Source organism: Tribolium castaneum, chromosome 1 (assembly GCF_031307605.1).
Source record: "Tribolium castaneum strain GA2 chromosome 1, icTriCast1.1, whole genome shotgun sequence".
NCBI classification, from domain to species: domain Eukaryota; kingdom Metazoa; phylum Arthropoda; class Insecta; order Coleoptera; family Tenebrionidae; genus Tribolium; species Tribolium castaneum.
The window spans coordinates 16,511,369-16,523,711 of record NC_087394.1 but is presented as its reverse complement, the minus strand read 5'-3'; positions in this window follow the sequence as shown (position 1 = coordinate 16,523,711).

Genomic DNA, 12,343 nt, shown 5'->3' with positions numbered 1-12,343 from the left:
CAAAAACTGCTTATTTTAGACGATCTTTTGTCTTGAACACGAAAACTTACATTAAAAAGATTAAAAACGTTTTATTCTGGCTGAAAACTGCAAATTATATATTACTCTAGATAAAAGCAATTTATCCTGACTACTCCTTTACTTAGAATAGAGTAAACTTGTATAAAACTTAATGAAAACTTTAAATTTCGTCTCAAAGAAATAATTTACATTATAGTTTTGACCAGCACTGTTTATTTCAAACGAATTTATCATTCGAAACTAATGAACTTTTATGGGGCAGATGCAAAACCACATATTACCATATAAAGCGTTGTTTTAACGCAAAGTATTTCCTTTTGCAACAAGAAATTTCACGACAAAGAAACTGAAAACTTCGTATCCATGCATAAATATCGAATTACGTATCAGTTTAAGCAAATACAGCTTATTTTAAACGATTCCTTGCTATAAACAAGAAAAATTTTATCAAGCATATTGAAAACGTCTTATTCTCGAAAATAAGAGCAAATTATGTATCAGTTTTAACAAAAGCGGATTACTCTGTTTGATTCTATGCTTAGAGTAGAGTAAACTACTATAAAACGTAATGAAAACTCTATATTCAAGCTCAAAAGAACAAATTACGTTATAGTTTTGGCAAAAAAAAATATTTCGGACGATTACATACTTCGAAGTAAGCAAACTTTAATTGAACAAGTGCAAAAGCTAATACTTTGCTTTAAAATAACGATTTATGTGGTAATATGGTATTTTGCATCTGTCCTATAAAAGTTTACTCGTTTCGCTCCATTGAATCATTCGAAAGAAATTATTTTGACACAACAACAACGAAAATAATTTGTTTTTGTTTAAACTGTAACATAAATCGCTTTTATAAAACGAACTAAGACGTTTGGCATCTGTTTATTGAAAGTTTTCTCGTTTGGGGGCATAAAATCGTTTGAAATTATCAGTTCTGGTCAAAACTATAACGTAAATTATTTCTTTGTATCACTTTAAAGATTTGCGTTATAGTCTTGACGAGAACTGTTAATTTCAAACGATTCTATGCTTTGAAACCAGTATACTTTTACTGAACAGAGGCAAAACGTCTGATTTCGCCTTTAAAAAACGATGTATGTCACAGTTTGGATTAAAACCAATGATTTTCGTTTATTCATTGTTACAAACAAGAAACCTTACATCAAAGAAACTGAAAACCTCTTATTCAGGCCCAGAAAATCAAATTACGTTTCAGTCTAGACACAAATTGCTTATTTTAGACGATTCTTTCTTTTGAACACGAAAACTTACATTAAAAAGATTAAAAACGTCTTATTCTGGCTCAAAACTGCAAATTGTGTATTACTTTGGATAAAAGCAGTTTATCCTGATTACTCCTTTGCTTAGAATAGAGCAAACTTGTATAAAACTTAATGAAAACTTTAAATTTCGTCTCAAAGAAATAATTTACGTTATAGTTTTGACCAGAACTGTTAATTTCAAACGATTTTATGCCCCCAAACGAGAAAACTTTCACTAAACAAATGCCAAACGTCTTAGTTCGTTTTATAAAAGCGACTTATGTAACAGTTTAAACAAAAACAAATTATTTTCGCTGTTGTTGTGTTAAAATAATTTATTTCGAATGATTCAATGGAGCGAAACGAGTAAACTTTTATAGGACAGATGCAAAATACCATATTACCACATAAATCGTTATTTTAAAGCAAAGTATTAGCTTTTGCACTTGTTCAATTAAAGTTTGCTTACTTCGAAGTATGTAATCGTCCGAAATATTTTTTTTTTGCCAAATCTATAACGTAATTTGTTCTTTTGAGCTTGAATATAGAGTTTTCATTACGTTTTATAGTAGTTTACTCTACTCTAAGCATAGAATCAAACAGAGTAATCCGCTTTTGTTAAAACTGATACATAATTTGCTCTTATTTTCGAGAATAAGACGTTTTCAATATGCTTGATAAAATTTTTCTTGTTTATAGCAAGGAATCGTTTAAAATAAGCTGTATTTGCTTAAACTGATACGTAATTCGATATTTATGCATGGATACGAAGTTTTCAGTTTCTTTGACGTGAAATTTCTTGTTGCAAAAGGAAATACTTTGCTTTAAAACAACGCTTTATATGGTAATATGTGGTTTTGCATCTGCCCCATAAAAGTTCATTAGTTTCGAATGATAAATTCGTTTGAAATAAACAGTGCTGGTCAAAACTATAATGTAAATTATTTCTTTGAGACGAAATTTAAAGTTTTCATTAAGTTTTATACAAGTTTACTCTATTCTAAGTAAAGGAGTAGTCAGGATAAATTGCTTTTATCTAGAGTAATATATAATTTGCAGTTTTCAGCCAGAATAAGACGTTTTTAATCTTTTTAATGTAAGTTTTCGTGTTCAAGACAAAAGATCGTCTAAAATAAGCAGTTTTTGTCCAGACTGAAACGTAATTCGAATTTCTGTGCCTGAATAAGGGGTTTTCAGTTTCTTTGATGTAAGGTTTCTTGTTTGTAACAATGAATTAACAAAAATATTTGGTTTTTATCCAAACTGTGGCATGAATCAGCTTTAAGACTATAACGCAAATCTTTTGTTTTGTGCTAAAATAAGACGTTTTTAGTCAGTTTGATATAAGTTTTCTTGTTCAAAGCAAAATATTGTCGAAAATCAACCGTTTTTGTCTAAACTGATACAAAATTCGGTGGTTTGTGTCCGATTACAAAGTTTTCAGATTCTTTAATGTTAGGTTTGCTGCTTCTAACAAAGAATCAACGAAAATATTTTGTTTTAATACAAACTGCAATATAAAATGTCTTCATAGGACAAAACATGATGTTTGGTATCTGTTTAATAAAAATTTACTCGTTTGGAAGCATAGAATCATTTCAAATAAGCTATTCTCGTCGAAACTATAATGTAATTAGTATTTTGTGCTAGAATACAGCGTTTTTGTTAGATTTATTAACAATTTTGTCTATTTTAAGCAATGAAACGAATAGGATTAGCTGCCTTTATCTAAAGTGATACATAAATTTCTCTTTTATGCCAGATTAACACGTTTTTAGTCTGTTCGATGTAAGTTTTCTTGTTCAAAGCAAAAGATCGTCTAAAATAAGCCGTTTTTGTTTGAACTGATGAACAATTCAGACTGAGAGTCAACAAAAATAATTTATTTTAATCCAAACTGATACTTTTTGACTCTATAAAAGTCCTATAAGAGTCCGAGATACGCCGTTCTCGTCAAGTCTATAACGTAATTCGTTTTTTTGTGTCAGAATACGACGTTTTCTGTCTGTTTAATATAAGTTTTTAATAATAATAATAATAATAATAATAACAATAATAATAATAATAATAATAATAATAATAATAATAATAATAATAATAATAATAATAATAATAAAAATAATAATACTAATAATAGTAATAATAATAATAATAATAAAAATAATAATAGTAATAAAAGTAAGCTTAGTTTTCTAAGCAAAAATGAAGCTTATTTTGTGTTATATGAGCGTTTTCTCATTTCTATGCAAGAAATCATCTGTGATATGTGTTTTTAGGCAAGAAATTGTCTAAAATTAATAACTCATTTTAAAACTGGTATAAAAACATTTACAATACAAAAGTTAATAATAATAATAATAATAATAATAATATAATAATAATAATAATAATAATAATAATAATAATAATAATAATAATAATAATAATAATAATAATAATAATAATAATAATAATAATAATAATAATAATAATAATAATAATAATAATAATAATAATAATAATAATAATAATAATAATAATAATAATAATAATAATAATAATAATAATAATAATAATAGTAATAAATAAAATAATAATAATAATAATAATAATAATAATAATAATGATAATAATACTTATAATAATGAATTTCTTTCTAAATTAAAGCTTAGTTTTTTTAAGCAAAAATAATGCTTATTTTGTGTTATCTGAGCGTTTTCTCATTTCTATGCAAGAGATCATCTGTGATCTGTGTTTTTAGGCAAGAAATTGTCTAAAACTAATAATTCATTTTAAAACTGTTATAAAAACATTTACTATACAAAAGTTATAATCGGTTATTAATAATAATAATAATAATAATAATAATTATAATAATAATAATAATAATAATAATAATAATAATAATAATAATAATAATAATAATAATAATAATAATAATAAAAATAATAATAATAGTAGTAATAAAAGTAAGCTTAGTTTTCTAAGCAGAAATAAAGCTTATTTTGTGTTATATGAGCGTTTTCTCATTTCTATGCAAAAGATCATGTGTGATCAGTGTTTTTAGGCAATCTTAGCCATTTTATAGTTTTTAGGCAAGAAATTGGCTAAAATTAATCACTCATTTTAAAACTGGTATAAAAACAATACTATACAAAAGTTAAAATCGGTTTTTAATAATAATAATTATAATAATAATAATAATAATAATAATAATAATAATAATAATAATAATAATAACAATAATAATAATAATAATAATAATAATAATAGTAATAGTAACAAAAGTAATAATAATAATAATAATACTTTTAATAAGGAAAAATGGAGCTTATTTTGTGTGTTACATGAGCGTTTTCTCATTTCTATGCAAAAGATCATGTGTGATGTGTGCTTTTAGGCAATCTAAACCATTTTATAGTTTTTAATATTTAACAAAAATTTGCTTTAAAATAAAATGTTTGAAAAACTGAAATTAAACTAAATTAATTGTGTCTAACACTTTAGTAGAGGAAAAAGGAGGAGACATAAAAGTCACTAAAGTCTTCAGAGTCGTTTTTAAATGCTGCATTTTCGTCTTCCTCTCAAACATTGAAAACTGAATTACATTTTTGTTCAGTAACTGTAACAGTTTTTACTTTGGTTTTTTGCTTATATCTCGAAAACAATTACTCCTATCAATTTTTATCTTTCTTTCAAAATTAAAGCTGATAAAATTTCCTACAAAATAGTTATTTGCATTTCTCATGTAGGACTAACCATAAGCGAGATATAAGTTTGAAAATAATTAATATTTAAAAAAAAAGTGCTTTAACAGAAAATGTTTTGTGATTTAAAATACACTTAATTTATTAGGTCCAATCCTTTATTAGAAGAAAAAGGAGGTGACATATAAGTCACTGAAGTCTTCAGAGTCGATTTTAAATGCTGCATTTTCGTCTTCGTCTCAAACATTGAAAACTGAATTACATTTTTGTTCAGTAACAGTTACAGTTTTCTTATTGGTTTTTTGCTTATATCTCGAAAACAGTTACTTCTATCAATTTTTATCTTTCTTTTAAAATTAAAGCTGATAAAATTTCCTACAAAATAGTTATTTGCATTTTTCATGTAAGACTAACCATAAGCGAGATATAAGTTTAAAAATTATTAATATTTAAAAAAAAAGTGCTTTAACAGAAAATGTCTTGTGATTTAAAATACACTTAATTTATTGGGTCCAATACTTTATTAGAAGAAAAAGGAGGTGACATAAAAGTCGCTGAAGTCTTCAGAGTCGTTTTTAAATGCTGCATTTTCGTCTTCGTCTCAAACATTGAAAATTGAATTACATTTTTGTTCAGTAACAGTTACAGTATTCTTATTGGTTTTTTGCTTATATCTCAAAAACAGTTACTCCTATCAATTTTTATCTTTCTTTCAAAATTAAAGCCGATAAAATTTCCTACAAAATAGTTATTTGCATTTCTTTTGTAAGACCAACCATAAGCGAGTTATAGAGTTGGATATAAATAATCTTTAACAAAAATTTGCTTTAAAATATAATGTTTGAAAATCCGAAATTAAACTAAATTAATTGAGTCTAACACTTTAGTATAGGAAAAAGGAGAAGACATAAAAGTCACCAAAGTCTTCAGAGTTGTTTGTAGTCGTCATATTAATAACAATAACATTAATAATAATAATAACGCTGCATTTTCGTCTTCGTCTCAAACATTGAAAACTGAATTACATTTTTGTTCAGTAACAGTTACAGTTTTCTTATTGGTTTTTTGCTTATATCTCTAAAACAGTTACTCCTATCAATTTTTATCTTTTTTTCAAAATTAAAGCTGATAAAATTTCCTACAAAATAGTTATTTGCATTTTTCTTGTAAGACCAACCATAAGCGAGTTATAGAGTTAGATATAAATAATATTTAACAAATGTTATTGTTATTAATATGACGACTAAAGACGACTCTGAAACCTTTAATGACATTTATGTCTTCTCCTTTTATTATATTTATTTTTATTTATATAATTATTTTGTAGGAAATTTTATCAGCTTTAATTTTAAAAGAAAGATAAAAATTGATAGGAGTAACTGTTTTCGAGATATAAGCAAAAAACCAATAAGAAAACTGTAACTGTTACTGAACAAAAATGTAATTCAGTTTTCAATGTTTGAGATGAATTCGAAAATGCAGCATTTAAAATCGACTCTGAAGACTTCAGTGACTTATATGTCACCTCTTTTTTCTTCTAATAAAGTATTGGACCTAATAAATTAAGTGTATTTTAAATCACAAAACATTTTCTGTTAAAGCACTTTTTTTTTAAATATTAATTATTTTCAAATTTATATCTCGCTTATGCTTAGTCTTACATGAAAAATGCAAATAACTGTTTTGTAGAAAATTTTATCAGCTTTAATTTTAGTAAAAAGATTAAAATTGATATAAGTAACTGTTTTCAAGATATAAGCAAGAAACCAAAAAACTGTTACCTTAATTAAGCGTTTGCATGTAAGCAAATTTAGTACTATTAGTATTATTATTAATGTTATTGTTATTAATATGACAACTAAAGACGACTCTGAAACCTTTAGTGACCTTTATGTCTTCTCCTTTTTCCTCTACTAAAGTGTTAGACACAATTAATTTAGTTTAATTTTAGTTTTTCAAACATTTTATTTTAAAGCAAGTTTTTGTTAAATATTATTTATACCCAACTCTATAACTCGCTTATGGTTGGTCCTACAAAAAAAATGTAAATAACTATTTTGTAGGAAATTTTATCAGCTTTAATTTTGAAAGAAAGATAAAAATTGATAGGAGTAACTGTTTTCGAGATATAAGCAAAAAACCAATAAGAAAACTGAAACTGTTACTGAACAAAAATGTAATTCAGTTTTCAATGTTTGAGACGAAGACGAAAATGCAGCATTATTATTATTATTAATGTTATTGTTATTAATATGACAACTAAAAACGACTCTGAAGACTGGTGACTTTTATGTCTTCTCCTTTTTCCTATACTAAAGTGTTAGACTCAATTAATTTAGTTTAATTTCGGTTTTTCAAACATTATATTTTAAAGCAAATTTTTGTTAAAGATTATTTATATCCAACTCTATAACTCGCTTATGGTTGGTCTTACAAAAGAAATGCAAATAACTATTTTGTAGGAAATTTTATCAGCTTTAATTTTGAAAGAAAGATAAAAATTGATAGGAATAATTGTTTTCGAGATATAAGCAAAAAACCAAAGTAAAAACTGTTACAGTTATTGAACAAAAATGTAAGTTTTCGAGATATAAGCAAGAAACTGTTACCTTAATTAAGCGCTTGCATATAAGCAAATTTAGTACTATTAGTATTATTATTATTAATGTTATTGTTATTGATATGACGACTAAGAACGACTCTCAAGACTTTGGTGACTTTTATGTCACCTCCTTTTTCTTCTAATAAAGTATTGGACCCAATAAATTAAGTGTATTTTAAATCACAAGACATTTTCTGTTAAAGCACTTTTTTTTTAAATATTAATTATTTTTAAACTTATATCTCGCTTATGGTTAGTCCTACATGAAAAATGCAAATTACTATTTTGTAGGAAATTTTATTTTTTAGTTTTTCAAACATTTTATTTTTTAGCAAGTTTTTGTTAAATATTATTTATATCCAACTCTATAACTCGCTTATGGTTGGTCCTACAAGAAAAATGCAAATAACTATTTTGTAGAAAATTTTATCAGCTTTAATTTTGAAAAAAAGATAAAAATTGATAGGAATAATTGTTTTCGAGATATAAGCAAAAAACCAAAGTGAAAACTGTTACAGTAACTAAACAAAAATGTAATTCAGTTTTCAATGTTTGAGACGAAGACGAAAATGCTGCATTTAAAAACGACTCTGAAGACTTCTGTGACTTTTAAGTCACCTCCTTTTTCTTCTAATAATGTATTGGACCCAATAAATTAAGTGTATTTTAAATCACAAGACATTTTCTGTTAAAGCACTTTTTTTTTAAATATTGATTATTTTCAAACTTATATCTTGCTTATGGTTAGTCCTACATGAAAAATGCAAATAACTATTTTGTAGGAAATTTTATCAGCTTTAATTTTAGTAAACAGAAAAAAATTGATAGGAGTAACTGTTTTCGAGATATAAGCAAGAAACCAAAAAACTGTTACCTTAATTAAGCGCTTGCATATAAGCAAATTTAGTACTAAAAACAACTCTGAAGACTTTGGTGATTTTTATGTCTTTTCCTTTTTCCTCTACTAAAGTGTTAGACCCAATTAATTTAGTTTAATATCGGTTTTTCAAACATTTTATTTTAAAGCAAATTTTTGTTAAAGATTATTTATATCCAACTCTATAACTCGCTTATGGTTGGTCCTACAAAAAAATGGAAATAACTATTTTGTAGGAAATTTTATCAGCTTTAATTTTGAAAAAAAGATAAAAATTGATACGAGTAACTGTTTTCGAGATATAAGCAAGAAACCAAAAAACTGTTACCTTAATAAAGCGCTTGCATATAAGCAAATTTAGTACTATTAGTATTATTATTATTAATGTTATTGTTATTAATATGACGACTAAGGACGACTCTGAAACATTTAGTGACTTTTATGTCTTCTCCTTTTTCCTATACTAAAGTGTTAGACCCAATTAATTTAGTTTAATTTCGGTTTTTCAAACATTTTATTTTAAAGCAAATTTTTGTTAAAGATTATTTATATCCAACTCTATAACTCGCTTATGGTTGGTCCTACAAAAAAATGGAAATAACTATTTTGTAGGAAATTTTATCAGCTTTAATTTTGAAAGAAAGATAAAAATTGATAGGAGTAATTGTTTTCGAGATATAAGCAAAAAACCAAAGTGAAAACTGTTACAGTTACTGAACAAAAATGTAACTCAGTTTTCAATGTTTGAGACGAAGACAAAAATGTAGCATTTATTTAAGAGTCGTTTTTAATCGTCATATTAATAACAATAACATTAATAATAATAATACTAATAATACTAAATTTGCTTATATGCAAACGCTTAATTAAGGTAACAGTTTTTTGGTTTCTTGATTATATCTCGAAAACAGTTACTCCTATCAATTTTTATCTTTTTACTAAAATTAAAGCTGATAAAATTTCCTACAAAATAGTTATTTGCATTTTTCATGTAGGACTAACCATAAGCGAGATATAAGTTTGAAAATAATTATTATTTAAAAAAAAAGTGCTTTAACAGAAAATGTCTTGTGATTTAAAATACACTTAATTTATTGGGTCCAATACTTTATTAGAAGAAAAAGGAGGTGACATAAAAGTCACTGACGTCTTCAGAGTCGTTTTTAAATGCTGCACTTTTGTCTTCGTCTCAAACATTGAAAACTGAGTTACATTTTTGTTCAGTAACAGTTACAGTTTTCTTATTGGTTTTTTGCTTATATCTCAAAAACAGTTACTCCTATCAAATTTTACCTTTCTTTTAAAATTAAAGCTGATAAAATTTCCAACAAAATAGTTATTTACATTTTTCTTGTAGGACCAAGCATAAACGAGTTATAGAGTTGGATATAAATAATATTTAACAAAAATTTGCTTTAAAATAAAATGCTTGAAAAACCGGAATTAAACTAAATTAATTGTGTCTAACACTTTAGTAGAGGAAAAAGGAAAAGACATAAAAGTCACTAAATGTTTCAGAGTCGTCTTTAGTCGCCCTATTAATAACAATAACATTAATAATAATAATACTAATATTACTAAATTTGCTTATATGCAAGCGCTTAATTAAGGTAACAGTTTCTTGCTTATATCTCGAAAACAGTTACTCCTATCAATTTTTATCTTTTCACTAAAATTAAAGCTGATAAAATTTCCCACAAAATAGTTATTTGCATTTTTTATGTAGGACTAACCATAAGCGAGATAGAAGTTTGAAAATAATTAATATTTAAAAAAAAAGTGCTTTAACAGAAAATGTCTTGTGATTTAAAATACACTTAATTTATTGGGACCAATACTCTATTAGAAGAAAAAGGAGGTGACATAAAAGTCACTGAAGTCTTCAGAGTCGTTTTTAAATGCTGCATTTTCGTCTTCGTCTCAAACATTGAAAACTGAATTACATTTTTGTTCAGTAACTGTAACAGTTTTCACTTTGGTTTTTTGCTTATATCTCGAAAACAATTACTCCTATCAATTTTTATCTTTCTTTCAAAATTAAAGCTGATAAAATTTCCTACAAAATAGTTATTTGCATTTCTTTTGTAAGACCAACCATAAGCGAGTTATAGAGTTGGATATAAATAATATTTAACAAAAACTTGCTTTAAAATAAAATGTTTGAAAAACTAAAATTAAACTAAATTAATTGTGTCTAACACTTTAGTAGAGGAAAAAGGAGAAGACATAAAGGTCACTAAAGGTTTCAGAGTCGTCTTTTGTCGTCATATTAATAACACTAACATTAATAATAATACTAATAGTACTAAATTTGCTTATATGCAAGCGCTTAATTAAGGTAACAGTTTCTGGCTTATATCTCGAAAACTTACATTTTTGTTCAGTAACTGTAACAGTTTTTACTTTGGTTTTTTGCTTATATCTCGAAAACAATTACTCCTATCAATTTTTATCTTTCTTTCAAAATTAAAGCTGATAAAATTTCCTACAAAATAGTTATTTGCATTTCTTTTGTAAGACCAACCATAAGCGAGTTATAGAGTTGGATATAAATAATATTTAACAAAAACTTGCTTTAAAATAAAATGTTTGAAAAACTAAAATTAAACTAAATTAATTGTGTCTAACACTTTAGTAGAGGAAAAAGGAGAAGACATAAAGGTCACTAAAGGTTTCAGAGTCGTCTTTTGTCGTCATATTAATAACACTAACATTAATAATAATACTAATAGTACTAAATTTGCTTACATGCAAACGCTTAATTAGGGTAACAGTTTTTTGGTTTCTTGCTTATATCTGGAAAACAGTTACTTATATCAATTTTTATCTTTTTACTAAAATTAAAGCCGATAAAATTTTCTACAAAATAGTTATTTGCATTTTTCATGTAAGACTAACCATAAGCGAGATATAAGTTTAAAAATTATTAATATTTAAAAAAAAAGTGCTTTAACAGAAAATGTCTTGTGATTTAAAATACACTTAATTTATTGGGTCCAATACTTTATTAGAAGAAAAAGGAGGTGACATAAAAGTCGCTGAAGTCTTCAGAGTCGTTTTTAAATGCTGCATTTTCGTCTTCGTCTCAAACATTGAAAACTGAATTACATTTTTGTTCAGTAACTGTAACAGTTTTTACTTTGGTTTTTTGCTTATATCTCGAAAACAATTACTCCTATCAATTTTTATCTCTCTTTCAAAATTAAAGCTGATAAAATTTCCTACAAAATAGTTATTTGCATTTTTCATGTAGGACTAACCATAAGCGAGATATAAGTTTGAAAATAATTAATATTTAAAAAAAAAGTGCTTTAACAGAAAATGTCTTGTGATTTAAAATACACTTAATTTATTGGGTCCAATACTTTATTAGAAGGAAAAGGAGGTGACATAAAAGTCACTGAAGTCTTCAGAGTCGTTTTTAAATGCTGCATTTTCGTCTTCGTCTCAAACATTGAAAACTGAATTACATTTTTGTTCAGTAACTGTAACAGTTTTTACTTTGGTTTTTTGCTTATATCTCGAAAACAATTACTCCTATCAATTTTTGTCTTTTTTTCAAAATCAAAGCTGATAAAATTTCCTACAAAATAGTTATTGGCATTTTCTTTGTAGGACCAACCATAAGCGAGTTATAGAGTTGGATATAAATAATCTTTAACAAAAATTTGTTTTAAAATAAAATGTTTGAAATACTGAAATTAAACTAAATTAATTGTGTCTAACACTTTAGTATAGAAAAAAGGAGAAGACATAAAAGTCACCAAAGTCTTCAGAGTCGTTTTTAGTCGTCATATTAATAACAATAACATTAATAATAATAATACTAATAGTACTAAATTTGCTTATATGCAAGCGCTTTATTAAGGTAACAGTTTTTTGGTTTCTTGCT